Below are 23,939 nucleotides of genomic sequence, written 5' to 3' on the forward strand. Positions count from 1 at the left end.
AGTATCACAGAACCCATTTTATAATGCCATTTTAAACTGCTGATAAAAGTAAATTCACATGATTGTTCTTGGCACACTAGCACAGACGTCCTAGGCCAAGTTCTCTGAAAAGTACAGATAATTAAAACTTTCCTGTATCATAGTCCAATATAGTAACAGCTTTCTTGCCAAACTATGATATGGAACATTAATAGGGATTTGAATAACAAGTGCATCCCTTATTGTGTAACTCCTTAGCAGCAGATAAGACTAAATTAGTGTGAAGTGCTGACAAGTATGGAAGATTAAAACAAATATTTCTCGTAAATATGCTAAATATATTTCCATTTTACGCCATGTTTAGTCTGTGAAGCAAAAAATCCAATATCTATCACATAGATTTTAAAAATACTGAGTTTGTGACAGTTTAAATAATTCAAGGTATTTTATATAAAAACGTAACAATTTTTCTAAACTTTCTGGTTCAAATGAGTCCAAGAATATCTCATTATAAATGGAGACAGTCCTGAAAAAGCAATCAAGCATGACTAAAAAGATCACTCTTTTACACAAAAAAATAGCCTTCTTATTTTACCCTTTGTTGGAAAGACATTTGGCCAGCCACAGGGGAAATACATAATCTACTTTTATATTCAAATAATATATTTCAAAATTCTATGCATACAAGGACCTTAAAACAATTCTGGGTGGAATATATAAGACATGGGTTTATGTGATCCTAATAACTGAATTGCTGACATGGGCTGAAAATTACTTGGGGGCTTTGTTTGTTTGTTTCTGTGACTCTAAAGCATGTGTGCCAGTATTTTTTCTATTAGTTATTTGTAATGTGACTTTGAAGGAAAATATCAATGGAAAGACATTGCAATAAAATGTGTAGAGAGATCTTGGCTAGAAAAATGCAAGTATTACGTATGAGGAGCATGCACGTTTTCGTGGGGATGTTGATTATTACAGCTACCTTAATTCTGAAGTTTAATTCTGATCAAAGAAGAATTCCATCACAAATGTCGCATGTGAAAAGTTCATCTTTTATTTCAAATATACAAACCTCACTGTCAGTGCATCCTTTCTTTTTTTATGTTCGTATAAGTTATTCAAATAAAGAGTATTGATAGTGTTTGCTTTCAGAACCTGAAGGACTAATGAAACAACATCTTAATTTTTAAGGACACTAATACATCAGTGGTTCTGGAGGAAAATTGCTCTTCAAGGCAATACGGCTGGGGTAAGAGTCAGGGAGGAGAGATGCAATTGATGTTTTTCACTTTACTTTAGACAAGACCACTGCTACTCAGTTTCTTAATACCCAAGATTATGAAGATCAGAGTACTGTACACCCCAGAAGAGGAGAGCTTAGAGCAATTATAGTTCCTTTCTCAGTACTGTAGCACTCACTGTTGGTTTTTAAGAAACAAGCAGTGTTCTCTCCTGCTTCATAACTGCATGAGGCTCCTGCTCCTGAGATTCACAAATGCAAAAAAGGAACAGGGAAATCAATTAATATAACATCACCATTTTCAGCCCTGAGTTTTATCACTCATGAACCGTAAAAGTCTTCGTGTGTTAGCGGGGTATGTTCTCCACTTAATGCCTTCGCCGAGAAATAGTGAAGTTACATTATCAGGGCAGAGGACTGAGGAGCAAAATGTCAGTGTGACTTGCACATTCGTAGCTTCCTCCAGGCCCTTTCAGCTTCCACAGCAGAGCAGGATGAATATTTGTGCGAACTACACATTTCAATACAAAGAACCCAATTCAGAGAGAGAAAACCCTCATACCATTTATGGCAACTGTGCACTTTACAAAATACAATGATAAATGGTTTATTCATTCATAGGGAATCGCCTCTGTAACTGTTGTGGAAAGCGACCTGCCCCTCCCTGGGTTTGATGAGCCTGATTCAAAGCCCAGGGAGGGCAAGGAAGGAACTTGCATTGACTTCAGCTCTCGGGCTCCATTCTCCTTCACAAATGTTTCATATTTAAAAACTAAGAACCGTGTGACCACGTTGGAATGCGTGACGGAGTGCTGTACATAAAAACTGTTACTGAGATTTGAACACCTGAGCTAAAGTTGCATATGACAGCACCGTCTGGATTTACAGGTCGGCATGAAGATAAGTTGATTGAAAATGATTCTTAGACATTTTGCAATGAAGTAGTATTTTTAAAATAGCAGGTACTGGCTTATTAAGACAACTTTGTATGGATCATAATCATACACAGAAAGTGTCATCTCTATTGTTTATTCTTTCTCTACTCATGTATTCGACAAGCACTATAAATTTCTCACCAACACTCTTAAAAAGGCAAACTGATATAGCTGTACGTCCACAGCAGTTAATAGCACAGGCAGCTAATTAATTATGTACTTATGTGTGTAACTAGCTATTCATGCAAATTATACAAGCCATTGAGCGCATACTTGGTGCACACAAATACTTAATTGCCCAATGTGCTAAAAGTCTTACCCAAAGTAAAAATTGTCATATCTGACAATTGCTTTGGGCTTATATGTCCTCAGGACCTATAGATCCGATTATACTTCTCACACATGAATGACATGCCTATAAACCACATTCATGACAACCTCTCACGTTATTCCAGATACACAATACTGAAGAAACAAGTTTTTTATAAAAATTTAGCAAAACTAATTTTATTATAATAGAAGGAAAACTATTCTGACATTTTATGTCTTAAGTACCATTTGAAGACTGAAGATGCATAAAAGGCGAAAAGATGTGGGGGAAATCAAAATTAAAACATATTTCTTCTATTATGCAACACTGTGGCTCTTTCTCCTCGCCACTATTTCACTCATACTTTAGAAGTGCAATACAAAGGTGCTGTATGAATCTCCGCATAAATTTTCTCTGATTATGCCATCAACTTTTCAAAGGGTTAACGGGAAAAGCTGCTCGTTGTGCCCTCTCCTGGCTGCAGCTCTACTGCAGCCCCTAACCAAGGGCAAGGGCGGCACAAAACATTGCCTGCCCTCTCTTTGTTAACCATCACTATTTTAAATGTGCTCACAATATCATGAAACCAAATTATTTTCAGGCCAAATTATTAGGATCTTCAAGGTTTCAAAAGGAATGCATTAAAATAAAGATAACTGGAACTTTGCATTGAAAGGTCTACAAAAGTTTTCTCTTGAATCATATTACTAGCTAGATTCAATGCCAGAAACATTGTTAAGTCTGTCCTAACTCTATCTCATACCTACAAAAGAAAAGAAAAAAAAAAAGCTTCCTTTATTATTATTAAAGCCAGGGCTTGGAAGCATGATCTAAGGTGGACATCTAAGTGTCCCTAGATGGTACTGTAATTCTAAAACCATATGGAATTTGGGGGGTAACGTTTTGAGGCCGAGTAGAATTACATTGTACTTTTTTGTAATGATTGCAGGCTTGATATTTGAGATGTCATAGTTACACATGAATATGTCGACTTTACATGCCTAGTTTGTGTTCCAATCTTTATCCTTTAAATAGAGATGAGGCAAATCTGAATCAAAGACAGAATATTTTATGGCTGCTTTGAGCATGAATATCTAATGTCTTATCATATAGATAAGTAGAACTTGAAAGTTTGCCAAGAAGTTAGAAACAAGGTAGGTATTCCCTTACTACCAGGAAGTGAATACCCAGTATCCAGAATCTGAGACAGAAGAAAGCTCCAGGATTCAGAAAAAGAAAAGAAGAGCATATAAAGTAGAATCACAAGAGGCTGTGAAAAGGAAGGAGAGTTGTGTACATCTTGATGTGGAATTTAGGAATTAGTATCTTTTTTTTTTTTCCCCAAGACCTAGTTCAGCCTGTGTTACCCAAAGGACCTGAGTTCAACCTAGTATGTTTGATTTAACTTATTTAATTTTCAACTCTAACTATAGTTTTATTCTGACATATTTCCTAGTAGATGTAGTCTAGATGTAAAGGTAGAGCATAATCATAGCATCTTGCTAACTGTTTGGATTTAGCAAAAAGTAATACGTGTGTACCTTCAAATTTGACATCAGATGTAACCGTCACAGCGTCTGAGCAGCTTGTCTGCATGGCTGATATTAGAAAATGTTTAATTTTGAACCTTCCTGATGACCAAAATTTGTCTTCCCCTCAAGCCAAGAAGTACCAGGGAAACGTACTAGCCCTCCACTAAGATTAGGAGGAAAAACCCAATTTCTCCATACCAAAAGAGTGTCTGCCTCAGTTCTAGCTAGCCAGAGGCATAAAGTATGCAGAACTGCAGCCTTATAAACAAAGTATCAATAAAAGCTCCTTAAAAAACCTCCTCAAGCTGCTTGACTAATGTATCCATTGCAAAAATATAATTTCTGTAATATTATACTCGATACATTGAAGGATGCCACTATCTCACAGGTCTTGATCATTCACATTTAACAGGAACCAGGTATACAACTCGGATAATCAAGATCTACTCTTTTTCTACAGCATGACAAGAAATAAGGCTGAGGAGGATACAGTTACTTTGCCTCAGGATAAAGCATTTTAAGTTTTATGAATAATGACTTTTTAATGTTTTACGATAAAACAATTTTTTTTTGCCAACTTGAACTGAAAAACTCCTTCACTCAGTGATTTCAAGTCTCAAAATGTTTTTATATTTTCATGTTAATCTAGACAAGGAACTACAATGAACATATCCTTTTGACACTTCTAAGTTTCATGGATTCCGAACTCACTGATTTGTCTCCACTTAACACACTGCATTACAGCGAGATGTCTACATTTTGCGATGGAGCGAGTTAAGGATCCTCTCCTGCTTCAGCTTCCCAGGTGCTAGAGTTGACAGTACTAACCATCGGTCTGGTACATGGGATGCCTGAGCAGGCGAAAATGTCCCTCTGGTGCTGCGCAGCGGCAGAGGGACATCAACTTCCCAGTGGAGACCTTTTCTCCAAGAAGCCACCTGCGAGTGCAGCTCCCTGGGTGTACCTACACACCACAGCTGTGTATGGGAAGGAGACCCAGCAGACCCAGTATGTGGCACTGCGCACATCCGTTACATGATACGTGACACTCTTGTCAGATAGTCAAACACCCAGCTGTGACCTGTCATATGATTCACGTATGAACTCCCACGTACTGACACAGGAAAAGGTTGAGATATTTGCTACAAAGTTTAGATCTGAGAATTTTATTTCTATTCTAGACTAAAATATGCAAGGAATAACGTCATTAATATTTAACACTTTTTCTGAAGAAGTTAAGTGATAAGGTTAAAGAAGATCAAATATATGAAGTATGGAAATGCACACTTTACGTATACAAACTTAGCATCACTTTCCACCAACACAAAGCTATGTGTTTTTTATTGCAGCAGCTTTATCTGGGCAGTTCTTGAGTAATTAGACATCAGTGTGAGTTTTTCCTTATTAATACTATTGTTCTTTTAATATCAGTAAAGCTAGACAGAACTGAAATAAAGATGACTCATATACAGCTCTAACCCTGCCCACTGTGTCTTTACAGGCAGGTCCTTGCCTCCATGCCCAGTTCCAGCAGATTCGGGGACTCTGATTTACAATTAACTTTGCCCAGTTTCCAGGAAATTCCTCCTTCTGTTGTCTTGAAGACATCACTGAATGCTGTGCGCTCCTCCCTGCCACCTTACACCTGTAAGATTCCAGTTATACAATTGTCATCTTTGCTGTCACCTTCTGCAAACTTTGATATCTCCTACTGCTTGAGCAGGCCCTGTAGCTCACAAGGAAAAGTGCTGCCCCCATTCCTCCAACAGGACTTGCCTCACTCCATCCTCTGAAGGCATATCACAAGATTGCAAAGAGAAATGAAACTTTCACCACTCACAGTCACCTTCATACTTCAATTCATTCAACAGAAAAAGTTATCTACTACTGAAAAAAAAATCTACTGTTTTAATTTCATATTTTTTCCAACATATTTGGATTTTCCACCTTAAGAAAACTTTTCTTTTTTTTTAAACCGTATGGCTATATTTCGTTCTGAAAAAGAATTAAGTATCAAAGCTGATATACAACTTTTGTTGCAACCATTAAGAGAAAAATAACTTATTTTTTTCTGCGTTATTCCAAACCATAGCATCAATTGAGGTATGGGAAAACAAAGAAATTGTAAAAAACACACAAAAATTACACAAGTGTTTTTTTTTCCTTCAATCTATTAGTTGAGGATGGAATTCTAAACCAAAATCACACAGTTACCTACTGGAGAGCCACTTCCCCTGTCCCCTCCAGCATTTCACTGAAAGTTTGGCGTTAAAATGAAATTAAAAACAATAGAGCTTATAGAGACAGGCAACGTTCAACGAGTCTTAGTTTTAAAAAGTGAAAGAGACTCAGAAAGAGCAAATAGCAGCACTTTAACTTCATTTAACTGCTACCGGTACAGCATTTACTCCCAACAGAAAGCTGAGGAACCTGAGGCCTAGATTCACAGATTCACCAAACCGTGCTCATCCCACGTCTTTGTGGAAAGAGCTGGTTTTATGATCCCTGTTTGCAATTCCCATTTCTGGCAACGGCTGAGAGCAGTTTGGCTCCTTCTCTCCCTGATATCCCACAGCTATGACATAAGAGTAGCCTTGTGACGACTCCTTATCCATGGTCCTAACACAAAATCTACCAACCGCAACTCAAACATTGCTATTTATTTCAGTGCGTACTTGATCAAATCTCACAGCTGTAGCAGAAAAACATCAGAAGGAAGACCATGATCTTTTTGTCTGGTTAATTTTCTATATGAAATAATGAAAAGGAATTAAATATACTGCCATTGCCACCAACTTTATTGTTGTCTCTTAATTCCCCTCTCAAATTTCAGAAAATCACTCTGCAGCCCCAAGCATTGCGTGGGGTGACTGAAGGTCTAAACATCTGCATATTACCTTGTGTGTCAAGTAAAACGAATCTAGAATAGGATTTTTGCCTTTTTTATTTTATAGTAGGTTATTTAGACATTATCATCATTCTGCCTAATTTATAAATACAAAGCTGAAATGCCCACCAAAATAGTGTCTTCTCAAACACACTAAGACAGTGTTTGATGTGTTTCCACTTCAAAGCAGAAAAGAACTGATTTTTCAAAAACCTTATTTGTGCTGATGAGTGGTTAATGAGACTTCAGGCCAATGCAGACATATTTGCAAGACTTATTTACAAGAGGAAATGCTTTTGGTCATAATCTCTCTGAAGTTTTTGTATGAAAAGTCTGTAGACAGATATTCTCCAGTGTTAATATATGTTATCAGCTTTTACTCAAGGACAGTGCTGAAAAAATGACACGTAGAGACTTTTTTTTTTAAGGGTAAACAATCACACACAGAGACTAGCTTAACTGTCTGTTCCTCCACTAGGTGGATATGGAGCCACATTTCCAATAACAATCTAAGAAAATGTTAGGAGCACTTTTCTGGGTTTGTAATTGCAGGTAATATTGCTATAAATTGACCTATATTTTGAGCACGAATATTTTTGTTTAAAAACAAACAAACAAACTCACTTTGTGTTGCCTGTGTTGACTCATCCAGTTGACTTGGCATATGCTCCATATCAGCCGCGTACCTTTTAAAAAAATAAAAAAAACCCCAAATTAACAGATAGTCTTCTAAGCAGTGACAGGTTATATATACCGCCTCCTAGCAATAACAACTTGTACTTGTTTCATGTCTTTCATAGAAGGATCTCAAAGCAACAGATTGCAATTACACCTCATCTTTCCTAAGAAGCAGAGAAATTGGAGCAGCAGATTCTCAGCAACCTTGAGAAAAAAAATCTCTTTGCAGGTTGCTTACAGAAAGCAGGGATAAAAACATAAGGTGTGACCCTCTCTTTCCTTTTCTAACACTATAGCTACAGAGTCTTCTGATGAAGGAAGAAGGAATGTTCACATTTCTCACAAATTTAGGATTTCTTCAGATATTAGTGTTGGGAAAATCTTATTTCTTAACCCTTACATTATGGATAATTAATTCTGCTTTTCCTCCTCCCTAATTTTCCATCAGTACCACCCATTTAGTAACAGATAATTCTGTGTCTTTCTTCTTTTGACTACCATTGCTGCAATGCTGAAGAGAATGAGTGAGGGGAGGAGTAAAGTAGAAAGAGTAGGGAATTAAAAGAGAGGATTTGTATGGGGGGAGAAAGAGATGAAGAACAAGCAGAGGTCAAAGCAAAGAAGAAAGAAAACAGGAGAAAAATAAAAGAATAAGAAAGCAAGAGAAGCAGAGAAGAGGCTCACATACTTCTGGGAGACTTGGAAACGTTCTGGTGAGGTGACTCATATGTCCCTTAATCTTTCTGTTTATAGACCACACCACCTATCTCCAGCAGGCTGAGATGCTTTAGGATGGGGGTATTTTGCCCCAGGGGCTTTTACTTATATCCCTATGTCTAGATAGGACAAAATGCCCTACTGTACAGCATCTAGCACAGCTGGGCTCCAGCCATAATTTCAGATCTCTGGACACAGTAAAGTACAAACAAATAATATTTATGTTCCCAGATTACGACAAACATCTAATGAAAACGTGAGCACAGTAGTACAGTGCGGCTCTACTACAGGAAGAGTCTGAGCTTCGGAGGTGAAAGAGGACCAGCGACATTTGTGAGAGAGCAGCAGTGAAGAGCTGTGCTCATATTCAACTCCTCCAGAGAGTCTTTCAGTCCTAGATGTGGCCCGGGCCTCTCTTCTCCTGTAGAAGTTACTAGGGGCACTCTGCAGACTGCAGTTCTTTTTTTTTAAGATGAAATGAGGTAAAGAAAAAAGCCTCCTCATGCCCAAGGGAAAAAAATGTCTTGCTGAAATAAACTACTAAGAAATTAGAAGAAAAAAGGGATGGATTTGTAGTCAGACAAGAAATGAGGGCTAAAACATTTTTTTTCTGTTCTTGAGCTTGCCACTGCCTGACTGAAGCATCAGGGAAAATATTTCAAGAGCGTTATACAATTTTCAGTCTTATTTATGCAAACTGACAAAAATCCCATCCAGTCAACACCTCTACATAAGTTTATTCTAATAAAAAAATAAAATCTTTAGTGTCTGATTTGATGACTGTTGGCCATCTCATGAAGTTGAACACCTCCAAAAAATCAGGCAATGAATATCTCTTATCAGGCTTGCAAGATCAATAGACATTAAAAAAAACCCTTTGTTATTCAATTCTAATAAAGCTGAGATAACACTAGATGGTAGGCATTAAGGAAAGTATGTTTGTGAAATAACAACATGTAGTACTGACGTTTTCATTCCTGACAGCTTGGGCTACTCGTGTCTTTGCTCTGATCCAGTACAGCCATTCTTCTGTTAGATTTATCCTTTAGAGATTCATCTAAAAAAATATCCCTGTGGACAGAGAATATTTCTATAATACTGGATTGATCATTCTCTGCTGGTCTTGAAGCAGCATATACACAGAGGGGTTTTGGAACTTTTCTTCAAAGAGGTTCAAAAATGTGTGTTACTGACATACATTTTTGTTTTGTACGTGTTGTGCACAAGTCTCATTGATCCATTTGTCAAAGGCTGCCATATACGTTGAAGTCTATTTAGGATGGAAATTGGCATGCCCAAAATCAAATTCCCAAGCCTCTAAAGAACAGTGCCAGGGTCCCAGGTGGAGATGTTCATAGGTCACACCTCCCATGGATCAGCATGGAAGCAGTGTGGAACTCTTACTGATCAGTAACCCCTATATGCCTATAATTTTGTTTCTAAAAGGAAATTTAAAAGCCCTAACATTTTAGATAGACCACTGGTTCTGTTCAAAGTTCAGAATTTAATATTTGAGAGTAATGCATAGGTCCCACAGATCTATATACATATAGATTAAAATGTCTATGGAACTGAACTGGAGGTAAGGTGACCCCACCATACCTCTCTCTAATTTTTCAGAATGCTCTATCCAGCTTCACAGTTCCAGCCTCAAATTTTAACTTAACAATGAGCTTCTTTATAGCTGTCAAGTTTAATGTTGTTCAATGTAGGGTATTTCTTGTCAGCAAAAACCAGCCTGTCCTTGAACTACCAAGGAAATTTATGTCATGTAGCATGATCCCAGGCCATTTTTCTTGTGACCCCGAACAGTCCAACCTTTTGTTTCAACATCTTTGATCAAATAGCTGTTTTCTCTGGTCACTTTTTCCAGCTGCTAGGAACCAGCAGCAAGAAGACAATCTCCTCACTCTCTGTGACCAGGAGGAATAAACACAGGTTTAAAAATCCTGGTCTGTCTGTCTTGTTTCAGCACATGAGATACCATTAGCTGGACAACTCCCTATCCGCAAAACTCAATGTCGTGGTTTAGGCCTGCGGGCAACTAAACTCCTCCATACATAATTAAGTTTTTGCATATCACACCTGAGCTTATACCAAAATCACAAAATAAATATAAGGAAACTAAAGGAATGTCTAAATTTTTTTATATTTCCAAAACATTTCTGAGTCCAAATATACGTTTGAACAATCAAAAGACTTACTTTTTAAAAAGCAAGTCAACAAATAGCTTTCTTTTACTGTTTCAGATACAAAGTTATCTGTAAAAAAATAAAATCATAGTGCTTAAAAAATAAGTCGTACTTGTAGGGTTTTTTCCTTGGAAAAGGGGAATTAAACTATTAAAGGACACCTTGTTAAGTAATTATATGGCAACATCACTGTGCAATTAAATAGCCATCAGTCCCTGCAGCTGAGAAATTTCAGGTAATTATTCAAAGATAATTTAATAGGAGAATTACTGTATTCAAGAAAGCATTAGCTAGTAATCTACCTCAATTAAAGCAGCCAATTAATTTCAGCACCTTGATAATAGTTGCCTTTTGCAAAACTATCCTCCCCTACACACACACAAATCCTAAATTTTAAAATAATAATACAAGAAGTGAATTTGGCGCATTTTAGATTTAGTACATTATGTTATCAGTATGTATTCCTCTTACTGTTTTATTGCTCGACTTCAGTTTTACTGTGGCTACGTGTGTACACGTTTGCTTGTAAGATGAGTTAGAACAATGAGGGGTATGGAGGAAATCACGATAAAAGGAATAAATATTTGCCTGTTCATACCAAAACAGAACACAAAAAGCTGCATAACAACTGAAAAAGCGTCTCAGTGTGACAATACATCTTCAGGGAATTATGGGATTCTCACGGTGTATGCTTGGTTATGCTAGTGTACGTACAGTGCAGACAGAAGTCATTAATCACACACAGTTGCAAACAGCATTCATTGTAACAGATTTTGTGCAGAAACAAAAACTGCATATGCCACACAGCAGTTAGTTACACAGCAAAATATTTTCCCAAGGTCAGTACACTCTGGAAGTTCTTTGCTACAATGGTGAATATCAACAACTTTTACATCTTGCAACTTCAAACTTGTGAGTTTGAGCTCCTTGAACTGAGATATCAACAAAAATACCAGACACAAGGAGGACACATGGATAATTTTCAGAAAGACACAAAAGACAACTTGGCATCCAGCACTTACACAGAGTCAGTGCTGAGGTCCTAGATTCCTCACACTTCTTTACAAATCAAAACATTTAACTATCAAGAGATAGCTCCTCTTTAAAAAATATCCTGTCATGCAGATGTTCACTGATTTAATTACCATTTTCTGCCTCAACCAGAGCTGTATTATGTTTTCTTTCATCTCCTATTTAATTTGTCTTTAAATAGAAAATAAATGATAGTTGTAAATAAAAGAACATCTATGTGATTCAGATTTTCGTACATTCCTCATATATACTGCGGGTTCTCTTCCCTTCCCCTTAAACCACGGCAGCGTGTTGATGGTAGACTGAATAAGTGTCCTTTTATCCAGGCCTTGAAAATAGGCATAAGCACACAGAAAACCTAATCTTGGCAAGACTGAATCCTGATTCATTTAAGAAAAATATAGAACTGTATAGATGTTCAGTTGATTTATCCACTCTCTTTCACAGGATGAAACAAAACATAGACGTAGAAACCTCCAAACTCCAGATCTGGAATAATCGTAATATCTTGGAGCTATTGATTGCTAACAGAAATCTGTGAGAAATGCATACAGCAGGGCTTTTGTTGAAATCAGTTCGCGTTGTGATTCGCGATGTTTCTTGTTAAACAGCTGGAAGTCACATCAAATCTTCTACACTGAGGCCCTGCTCAGAGTCTTTGCTTTGTTTCGTGTGTTCTGTATGTCAACAGGTTTCCCATGTTTCCATTACTGACTCATCAGCGGTGAATAAGTTTCTGTTTAATTAAAGAGTACTCAGTGTTACCTGATCCAGTAGCGCTGTCCCAGAATTTAGAGAAGTATTCAAGATTTCCTTGACCACTGTGCAACTATTTTTAGCCCATCATAAATCCTAATATTTTTCTATGAAATAATCATTACAAAAAAATTAACTGAGCTACTTCAAATGGTAGGAAAATTTCTTCAAACTTGTGAAAGACTTGAATGTGTTTAATATATCCCTAAACTTTTACTTGTAGTAATCAGATTTTGGCTTTTTGTTATCTCTGAGTATCCTTTTTGTTTCAGGCAGTAAAGAAAGAAAAAACCAACCCCACCACCAAACCACAAACAGATCAATTAAATATCTATCTCAAAATCTGTGTATCACTCTCCATACCAATATTCAAGAAGGTACTTCAGCACATATCGGTCTTAAATCATGTTGATTAAAATTGGATTAATCATATATCTAAAGCCAGACACATTGTTAAGTTATCTTGCCTTATCACAGAATGAAAGTTATAAGTTTTATAAAAAAACCAAGATAGGTATTTCACCGACCAGTGGTTTTCTCACCTCATCTAGCGACAGATAGAAGAGCATGTATTAGACAGCACTGGTGCAGGCTCTTAAGCCTTTGCAGGTGGTTATGATCCTGTGATGGAAAAATCTAATTTTTCTTCACTGTTGTGAAGAGGAATGAGAAAGAATACAGCACCACAGAGATTAGGCAAGAGCCTTAAAAGGCTCCCAGTGCAGTTTGTAGTAGTGATGAGGTGAGCAGCAGGTATTTGGGGACTCCTGCTCCCCTTTTTTTCTTTCTTACGCAACATAAAATGATATTTCATACCAAGCTGAACAAATAAACAGAAAAACTACTATATATTGATAGGATTAGAATCAGAATTTATCAGGAACTTGCACTGTAAATTATATAGCCAGAATAAGTAATTGACAATATTTACCATTGAGCGCTACAATTCTCTTGGCATCCAGAGTCAAATTATATGTGTATTAATCCCACAATCACAAATTTACTCTCTGAACAATATAATCCGAGTGATTAGAGAAAGTAGAGATTCATCCAAAACAACCACAAGATACCGTAAGGATTTAATTTGCTCCATCACAGTGCCACTTGCTGTTCTAATTATCATTTCATCTGGAGTTACCTGTAATTTTCTTTTAGTGCCAAAAAAATTGTACATTTTGTTTTCTTAACATTTAGTAGGAGTCTGCTATTAATCAGTCATTTTTTGACATTTAGAAAATTGTTCTAGGGATTTAGTATACATTTTATTAATGGACCATCCATAGCACTATTATCTGCATAAAACAGTCAGTAACTGATTAATAAAATATTAAATAATTTTAGTGTTAATAGGGGCCCCCTGAGAAGCTTCATCATCATCAGTCAACAGGCCAAATTCATGGACTCAATTAAGCACTCTGATAAATTGGGATCACTGAGATTGTTCTTTAGGACTGTATATTATTTTACTACCTGTTTTGCATGAGGAAAGAAAGATCAGCTGAACTATACATACATTGAGGTTTACAACTGCTTTTTTTTAAGCAAATTTGGTGTAGCTAGGATTCAACACCTGACATTTGTTTTCTGCAACTACTTTTAGAAGGCAAGCAAAATGACACGCTCATCTTGGTGTGAAAGAAAGAAAAGGTGAGAATTTTAATCAAATTAAGAACGGTAATACCAACCATCATTCTGGTTTTCAAGTAGAAAACAACTCTTCTCAGAGGTACAAGCTCAAAGGTTGAGATGCATCCTCTAAAACCTCCCACCTTTGCCTAAAAACCCCAACAGGAAACTTTCTCCTTCCTTCAAGTTGGCAGTTGGAGAGATTGCAGAAGGGGTCACAAGTGGTTCACAACAGGACAGCAGTGGCCTTATCACACAGCCCTGGGTCCTCTGCACAAGCAGCATTTTCAGCAGCAAGCACTTCACATAGGACCCGTTTTAAGCCACGATCATTCATTCACATGCAAACCACCAATGTACTCTACATTTCACATCACCAGTAAACAAATCCCTGTATGCCAGATTTCTAATACAGTCAAGGCTCAGGGCTTGGCACAAGCTGACTAAGATCAACCACAGGACAAAGAGCCCAGTAGACAAAGGACTAACATCCTTGATGCAAAAGGAGGAAGAAGGAAGGGCTTAAGAAAACTGGCAGCTCTATGAGAGGAAAAGACAAGTATTGGGTCTGATCCCCACTCTCCCTTGTGAGTCAGATAAAAAGTTCATTTAACTTTGTATCCTCTCGGAGGGTAACCAGAAGGCTTTGGTGTCCTGTATAAAAACAGGACTGACCTGCAGTGTCGTTTCCCCCAAAACCTGTCAGCAATTCTCCCACTTGAGATGTCCCCACTTTCTAACACGGAGGAGGATTCCCCACATGAATGCATAGGAATATGAAAGAAAAAAAAAAAAGGCAGAGCAGAAAGAAAACATCAAAATAGCAAAAAGCAATTATTTTGCGAGTACAATGTAAGGGGCAGTGTGCAAGCACAGCAGAAATTATTCATAAGATTGTTTCAATAGATTTAATAAACTCATAGCCTGCTTACAATTAAAGGTGTATACAAAAAAGTGATATTTAATGAATAAATTAGCTACTATAAACATTACCATCTCTACTGAAAAAGTTTAAATTAGCTCTCAAACATTTTCTAAACTGTAATTTGAAGAGCTAAGTATGTTTATGACTAGCAAACAGCCTTCTCTAACATCTAAATGAGGGAAAAAAAACATAACCAAAAGAATAACAGCCCATATAGACAGGTATCGTCTTAAACTGTAAGTCTTCATGGCAGCAATCATCTATATGTGATCATGGACTCTTTTGCCCTGAGTGCCTTGTATCCTCCCCTTTAGAAAAAAAAAACACCTAAACTTCTTTTTCAGAAGATAAGATTAAAAGAAGACATTTAAAGGTGAGGAGAGAAGGACTAATTTAGGTAAGATGTGGTTAGTTGCAAATAGGGAAAAGAAGTTCTGTTTCCATTTTTCACTGAAGCAGGGTGATGCAGGCAGCCCACAATCGCTAGGGCTGTGACTGGGAAAGTCAGTTCCAAAACCTAAATTCTACCGAGGGAAAGCACACGTTTTTAAAGATCTTACCTGAATACTGATTCATCTCAGAACGATGGAAGGGTTTTTCTGCAACAGCAGTCGTGAATCTAAGCACTACTGAACACAAACCAAACATCTCTGCCTCCCTACTATCAGTCAGGCACACTAAAATGAGTAACATAAACACTCCTATTATAGGAAACATTTTTTTTGTATATTTATGTTATTTTTATATGTTTATGTTATTGTTATTATTGTCAGTATGAAAAGTTAGTCATATTATAAGAAAATAAACTCCACCACATTCAGTAATCACAGAATTATAAAATGAGTAAAATTCAACTTAAAACAATAACTTTAGGAAAAATAATTTTCTTATGTGATTAGTTGACAATCATCTTAACCTATTATCAAGTAAGATCATCTTATGGTGAAACAGAAATGAGACACCATCCATTTTACAAGCTACTGTCTCTGTGGATTTTGGAATGCTGTTTTTGAGAAATATCGAACGAAAATGAAGAACAGAAAATGCTTTGCCAAGTTATCAAAAACACTTACATTAAAAAAGCCCTATAAAATCTAATCCTGACATCAGTAGGTTACAACTTTGCATGTCCCCAGGGCACTAAAATAATACTCTTTAGAACAGCAGGTGGACTATTTTAGACTTCAGCTTTCTAGTTCTAACAAGGCTTTTTAAATTTTTTTTTTTTCCCCCTAGGAATTAAGGATGCTAATCACAATCTCCAAATGTGCATTGCTGGGTTGTAAAAATATTAGACCACAAACTGACATGGCAGTAATGTATTATGTTGCTATGAAGGAGTCCTAAATAGGAGGAAAACTTGAGATTCCAGACTTGCCATCACAAAGGTCAACATAATTGGCCCCATACAGCAAAATCAACCCCCATGTCTTCCCCTAGCCAAGACGACTGCCGAGGAAACCCTGTCTTCCTACTGGGATAAATGAAGTCTAAAGTAGTAGGAGCAGGAGGTTTGGAAATTTTAAATGTAAAAATGTAAGGAACCCTAAAAGATGCCATCAAATTTATTCTTAAAGGTATCTTGTGATGAGTTAATGTCATTTGGTCTTAATTTTTTTTAAGTAGGAATTATTGCAAATGTTTGATGAGATGATATTTTTCACTATAAATGCCTATATTTTAATGCATTAGTGAGTAAAGTATTTAATAACATTACTATGCATTTCAGTAAATACTTTCCTCTTTAAATATACACTCTTCATATTAATAATACAGAGATCAAACGTATTTAAATAATCCTTATGCGCTTATCAGACGTTAGCGACATGTTGACTCCATGTTGTTTGTGCAGGGTGCTGCATGCTCTGTGGCTACCTTCTTCTGCACAGAAGAAACTCTTATCACACCAGGATCTCAGTTTCAAATTAGCCTTGTTAAATTTAAGATTTTGTGACATCCCATCCTTACTCAGGGTCTTCACAGCAGAAATCAGCTTTATTTTGATTAAGAGATTATCTGTGGCAACCACGTAATATTGTCATCTGTAATTCCAAGAAAATGGACCTCATGATCCAACAAATTCCTTATAATTCTGTACTGCTCAAGTTCTTAACTATTCTTTCCAAGGTAGCTAGCTATACAGATTTATTAAAAAAAAGTCAAGCCAAGACACTGTAAGAGCAAAAAGAAAAACGTAGTATAAAATGCCTTTCCTATCACACCATTTTTTTTTTTTTTTTTAAGGCAGCAAGAGGGAGAGGAAGTAAAATTCTGAAAACCAAGAGAAAATCAAATGAGACTAAAAGGGACTTAAAGTTTTCTGAGCAGCTTCATCAGGTGGCTAAAACCTTGTCTGAATGAAAAATATGTACTTAAATTACAATAACCTTAAAAAAAACCTCAACCCAAACCCCTCCATAAATAGTTTGTTTGCAAAGCTAAAAGCTTACAAGCCAGATAACACTATTCTGCTAAAGCAGCAGCTTAAATTCCAGAAAGCACAAAAAGCAGCAAAGTCACTGGAGTGTATGATAACTGAGGTAATAACACTAATTGGCAAGGAGCAGATCATGCCACTCCTGCTTCAATTGCCTTCCAAGTGATCACTGAATCTGTTTCTGATGAAACTATGTACATATTCTGCGAAAATCTTAAGAAAATTTTTGGAGACTGATGACAGTTCTTGATTTCTTCCACAAAGAAATCTTTACAAAGATTTATACTTCTACAGCGTTGGCAGTACTACCGTTGTACATTAATGGTAAGCATGGTGTAGCTAAAAGCACAGCTGTAATATCAGCCTTCTGGTGAACTACTTCAATGGAGGTAATAACGTAAGGAAAGCACGTCTGTGGAAGAGACGTTTGCTGATAGACTTCTGCATTAAAATGAATTCTTTAAAAAGGGATTGGACCATTAGACTGTTTGCTAGAGTGAAATGAACCAGAAAGTTATTAAAGGTATATACGTGCATATACATATACACATTCTTTCTATATATATGGCATCATAGAATCGTCTGGTTGGAAGAGACCTTCAAGATCATTATATTTGTATATGCCCATCCTAATATAAAGGTACATCTTTTCCATAAAAATACAATAATCAGTCTTCTGAGAACCACTGTCAACTAACTGAATTCAGTGCTGCATGACTATATTGTACATCCCAAGCCAGCTATTTGTGTTACTGAATGAAACAAAAGCTTATACTAACAGTCTGTACATTAAATGACAGCTCATTGACTGATGCGCAACTGCACTATTAAAGAGATTAATTCTCATAATAAATTAATATGATCATTGTAATTTTGGTTCTCACTTGTTTGGTATCCTGAGCACTGTACACGTACTGGAGGATTGATGGGATCAGACATACACGAGCAGCTCATCTCTAGCCCTTCAAGAATCCTTTCTGCAGAGTTCCCAGGAAGAACGTTTTGCTGTAGCTCCGTGACAAGACACCTCAGGCTGCAAAGGACCGGTCTCTGACCAGGCTGGGCAGGGACCAAAGCACATGCAACTCTGTCCCCACAAATGTCATGGCTCGGCTTGGCCATGCATGAGTGTACTAAATAATAATGGGACTATTTATGTTTTTCAGAGTGTTATAAGCTCAACACATCAATGCACTTCTGCATATGCCTGGCTTTAACAAGGAAGAAAGCAGCCCCACCAAATTCAATAAGGCTATTTCCATGTTTTAAGTTAGGCATATACTTAACTTGCACAATCAGGACTTTTTCAACAAATATAGTTTAAAGATCAAAAGCAATTGTTTACTTTCAATTCCTCATAAAGGGCCAAATCCTGTGACAGTGATTACATCCTTCATACCTGCAAATTTCAATATAAGAGATATTTGCAGCACTTTATGGAGAGCAGCCCATAAAATAACTTAGATTTTCTTCAGACAGATTTGCAGAAACACAGTACCAAACTACCACTACTCTTTACAATATAATACACACATATATTACAGTATAGTATGTAAAATGCAGCCAAAATACCCAAAATATAAGCCAACAGGAAAGTTAATTGCTGGGCTATACTCAACATATTTCTTTCTCACTGGGCTTTATTCTATGACTATGAACCGAATTATTTGAGAAACAAATTTCTTCTTAAAACTGCTGTATCGGAATAAATGAATCCTCTAACAAAGACGAAACTCATACTTGCTTTGATTGCCTATAGGCTAACACAAAAAGAAAGTTTAATCCTACTCAACATACAGATTCAGTTCAGAGATAAGGCTTTGGCATGCAACAGAGATATTTTTAAAAAAATAAACAAATTTTACAAATCCAGTTGTACTGCAAATATTGTGACCTTGACACTGCAGAGGCCACCAGATCCCAGGTTCATCAATGCAACCCCTGAAGTCTCACATGCCATAACTTTGAAATCAAGACAAATGGTGATACTCTGCTCAGAAATTAGTAAAGCAGCAGTCATGAAAATAACTATCCTGAAAGAGAAAATCCATGAATGATGTCTCCAGAAGATGAAGGGAGAAGGATCTTGCTATGCAGCTGGAGATGAAGTGCTGACAATAGTAACTACATCTATGAATACCAGTAGCAAAGCTAGGCAGATAACAAGGAACAAGAAAACATCCCAAGGAGCTTATTTGCTCTTGCAGCACATTCAAACAGGGACAGAGAAAGATCTCTGATAAATTAAGTCTTACATTAATTATGAAGAAGATTGGTCACTTGATTTAAGAACATGGTCAATTCGCCAACCCTGATGGTGCAACGCAGCTGCCAGTGGGGAAACACAGTGGGCTGTAAGATGCCATTTAAACAGGCAATGAGGGGCTTTTAGCATGTTGCTCAAGGCTTGCTTTAATCACAGCACTCTTGTTGGCATAAAAGCCCTGGACCAGCCATCCAGATGACAACTCCCATTCTGCACACCTTTGGAGAGTTATCTATTTGCAAAAACCTCGCCTATGTCAAATAGGTTGAAGGAAACATGGCATAAAAAGGCTGTGAAAAGTCGGGAAGGAGAGGAAACAAGGAAAGCAATGGAATAAAAACAATATCCCCACACATCTTATATGCTGAAGAAATAATGTCTTTTCTAAATTATTTGCAGACTTGTTTCCATTTTCATATGCTTTACCAGGTTTTTTTTGGAAGCTACAGAAAATGAGCATAAGAGACAAAAAGTACTTCTCCCTGCAGGAATACAAAAATTGTAAAAGCACAGGCAGCACTACAGAGGAGCAGTGCCATTCACTCACAAAGAATTTTGTGCATGTAGATGGCTGATTAATTGCTGGCCTGCCTAGACGAAGCTGCAACGAGCCAGATACTGTCAGCATGCCATCTGTTACCATGGAAATGCACAATGTTCCTGTTTCTGACAAACCCTTGAATACTGGATAGATTGTGCCATATGTAAATAAGGCAAATTAGTTTTCCTATATCTTCCAGACAAGGTTAGACTAAAAGAAAATATATCTGTTTAAACATACTGTAACCTCCAACATACGAACTGGGTAAACCTTCCTGCTTTTTTCATAAAATCTCATTCAATTTGTTGTTAGAACTGAAACAGTGCGGACTAGCATTAAGCAGCATAACATTAATTCCCAACCAGCAATGTTTACAAAAGCAGTACTTAAAAATATGCACATTCTGTATGCATACTACATTCACCGTGATTGTTATATTTCCCTTTTCTTTTTTTTTTTTCTTCTTTCTCCCCAGTTGTGGCCATGTTACTGAAAGAATATATAGAAATAAAAAGGGAACTTTCTCATTTGTACAGTGAGATCTGGTGTAGTTTGGATCATTTAACCAGAATGCTGTAGATTTTAAGCATGGAAAAATTTATTTACTCACTTGAATAGTGTTACACTGATAGTTGAGGCACATTAGTTTAGCTGAAGTCACCGAAGTCAGAGAAGCTGTAGTAGTTTGAATATGCTGCAAATCTAGCGTTAAGAGTTTTACAAGCTTGAGCTTAACCAGGTACTTCAAAAATTGTATTACCATGTCCTGAAAAATTTAGCACTTAAGATTTCAAATAATTTCTTCATTTTACAACCGTACATTAAACTAAAAGCAAAGAGTTTTAAACCAGCAAGATGTGTGTTCATCACACTCATTGAGTCCACAGCACACTGTTTTGGGTGGCTGTGAGCACTAGAACATATCGTATCACTGGGGTAGATTCTCTTTGAATGTGCCCACTTTGTGAGGCGCACCTGACGCAACGTGGCTTTATACCAAGACATATCTATTCCCAGAAGTATCAGGTTAGTATAACTCCCTGGAGTATAAAGCTGATTAAATTAATTAATACCATACGTTCTCCCTCTTGCCAGTTAGCAGCGTAAACTGAGTTGATAAAAAGGAGCAGGTCCACAACATCTCCCCAGGATACTTATCCCCTGGGGTAGACTGGAGCCTTTCTGAATCATGAAATAAGAGCAAGTTAAAGATGTTTTAAGACAGTGGACAAGCATGTGGTGGTTATAAGCCTGGAGTAGCACCATGGTGTGCATTAAGGCACTTTTCACTTTATGAATTTATGCCATTACTCAGATTTTCTGTTTTCACTATACACCTTCATGGGGTAACGTGACATTCTGATATACTGTAGAAGACAATATCTAAATTAGGATGAGAGAATGACATAGGTCTCAACTTCTGTCTCGCTGCACTGTAAATGCAGGCTTTATCCATATTCCTCATTCTTCTCACATTCGAATTCTTGTTACGGTTTTCAGCAAGGAGATTGATGTATAGGATAACGATAGCTGAGCAAAATTAACAGGCAGCTGTATATTAATATTTCCCCAATGTGAGAATTAACCAGTTGCTCCAGTAACAATAAGGTTATTACGTTCATGGTAAATGCATTGTGTATTTTAATATATTCTTTATACAGTCCTTTTGTTGATGTGCCACTTTGCAATGCTATGAAAAATAACTTCTAAAAACCAAACAACTACCTATCAATCTCCAATATAAATTTGTTCAAAACATAATTAACTTTTTGAACAAACACATGTGATTCCACAGTTTCACAGAACCTTAGAATCCCTAACTGTCCAGAACTTCATGAGAGCAACATTTGTTAAACCAAAGTAGAGACTACAAAATAGAAAAAATTTACATATCTTAGAACTTAACAAGCCCCATTTTTGCAGAATAAAATTAAGATTGATTGCTCTTCACAACAGCATTTGTGGGATTCATGCCAGTTGATTCTCTGACATCGGCTTCTTCCCATAGCAGCATGTGCTGCAGTGCCTTGGAGTTCTGCCCTTCTCATCCCTGGGTGTTTTGAATGTAAGAATGTATAGTGGATGTGACAGTCATCAACTTAACTCGTGCTGCCTATCGAAGTACAAGAACAAAATTAAGAATTTGAAGAAGGGAAGATTGATAGGCAGTGTGATAATGTAGAATCTGTTTTGAAAAAAAATTAGGTATAGGTAAGTAACTTTCCCTCCTTCTTTGCATGGCTTCTAAGAAGTCCTACTTATGACACAGTGTGAAAGCATTCCGTCATAGTTTCTCCTCTAAGCAAGCTGACCATGGCATGCTATGTAATCAGCAAGTAGGGCACTGCTTTGCTAAACTGAGCAGCTGGACAGTGTACTACGTGCTAGTGTTTCGTGCATGTGAGAACAGAGTTCAAAACTTAGAGAAAATTCTGTAATAAGAATGAGTCTAGATCACACCATGTAAGTCACCTTTGCCCTGTGGAATATGACTTGATCCTGCAACAGAAGAGAAACAGTAGTTTACACTTCTCCTCTCTATATAGTTCAACCAACTTCACTGTGATCTAATTATTACTTGCAAAACACAGAAGAAAACTGTCTGACTTTCAAAATTCTGATCGGATTTAAGTAATTAGGTAAGATTTTGCAGTACTTGTCCCATGAAAATTTACTTTGTTTAATGTGAATGAAGTCTGGAAAACACTGCCAGAGAACTGATTTAGATAAAAGTCAGTTATAAACGTGTACGATTATTCAGCATTTAGCTTTTGGGGATTCATCAAGCATAGGGTGCCAGAATTTATCCTGACATGTTATAGTTCTCCTGAATTAACAAGTTTTTCTGGTTAATTCTATCAGATGAATTAAGTAAAAGAGCTGGATGAAAATCTGGTATTTCTGCTGAGTCAGCAATGAACAGGTTGGGAGAGTATAATCAGCACGCCTCTGGATCAGCCAATTCTCACTCATCCTTCCGATGCTCAGTGGATCCTACTCTACCGGTCCTTTCCACAGGAGCACGTTTAAACCCAAATTCAGGGAACGGACCTTATTCCCCACCAACATCCCTAGTGGCAGGAGGTTTGGATCTCACCTCTGACTAAAGAAGAGGTCCTAAATAAGACAAAAGCATTAAATTTTCAAATAGTTTCTCAGTGAGACTAAATAAGTCCATGAAACACTAGAACCCAATTTTCTCTCCTGTGAGTATATTATTTTAGGTTCCCTCTAATAATGTCTGCTGGAATAAAGATTAATTCCTGTCAACAGAGCTCCTGGACATGCCCTGCGTATAAAGCATCTGATTCACCTCCCTCATGCTGTTTGATTTCCAGCACTTTCTCTCTGACATTTGGTAATGAATATCTAAAGACAATCAATGCTTTTTACACACAGATTTTGCAGCATAACATGTAAGTATGAAGTGTCACCTCCTTTGACAAAACTACAGAAAAACTCGAGAGGAGATAAAACGAGACAAAGTCTCTGAAACATCCTCAGAGACTATCCCATCAGAAGAACCAGAAAATGTTTCGGAGCAGATTCAGAAACGCTGTTGATCCCACAGCACTAGTAAGATAAGTTGCACCAAAGCCCAGGGTGGTGCAATGCCACACCTGTGTTCCCTGATGTAATCTTTATTCCAGCTGTTTGACAGCTTCTTCTAACAGCAGCCTTTGGGTTTTCTTTTGTGTGGCGTGGTTGGTGGTTTTTTTATGATTTGGTTTTTTAACATGCCCACGTCTCCCCACTCTTCATAAAGATAGAATGCCTGTATAGAAGAGGCCTCTACAGAAGGGGCTGATATGACAATCAGTAGTATCAAAGGAATCCAAGCAGCATTTGTAGGATTTAACGTGGACTGGTGCAAAATTTTAACACA

The 23,939-nt window shown here is 37.1% G+C and overlaps 1 pseudogene; it reads right to left on the reverse strand.

The window, feature by feature from the left end:
• The window catches only part of LOC147528130 (uncharacterized), a 252,799-nt pseudogene that overhangs the window by 116,382 nt on the left and 112,478 nt on the right, over positions 1-23,939 (reverse strand).

Source organism: Tauraco erythrolophus, chromosome 11, assembly GCF_009769465.1.
Source record: "Tauraco erythrolophus isolate bTauEry1 chromosome 11, bTauEry1.pri, whole genome shotgun sequence".
In the NCBI taxonomy this organism is placed as follows: Eukaryota; Metazoa; Chordata; class Aves; order Musophagiformes; family Musophagidae; genus Tauraco; species Tauraco erythrolophus.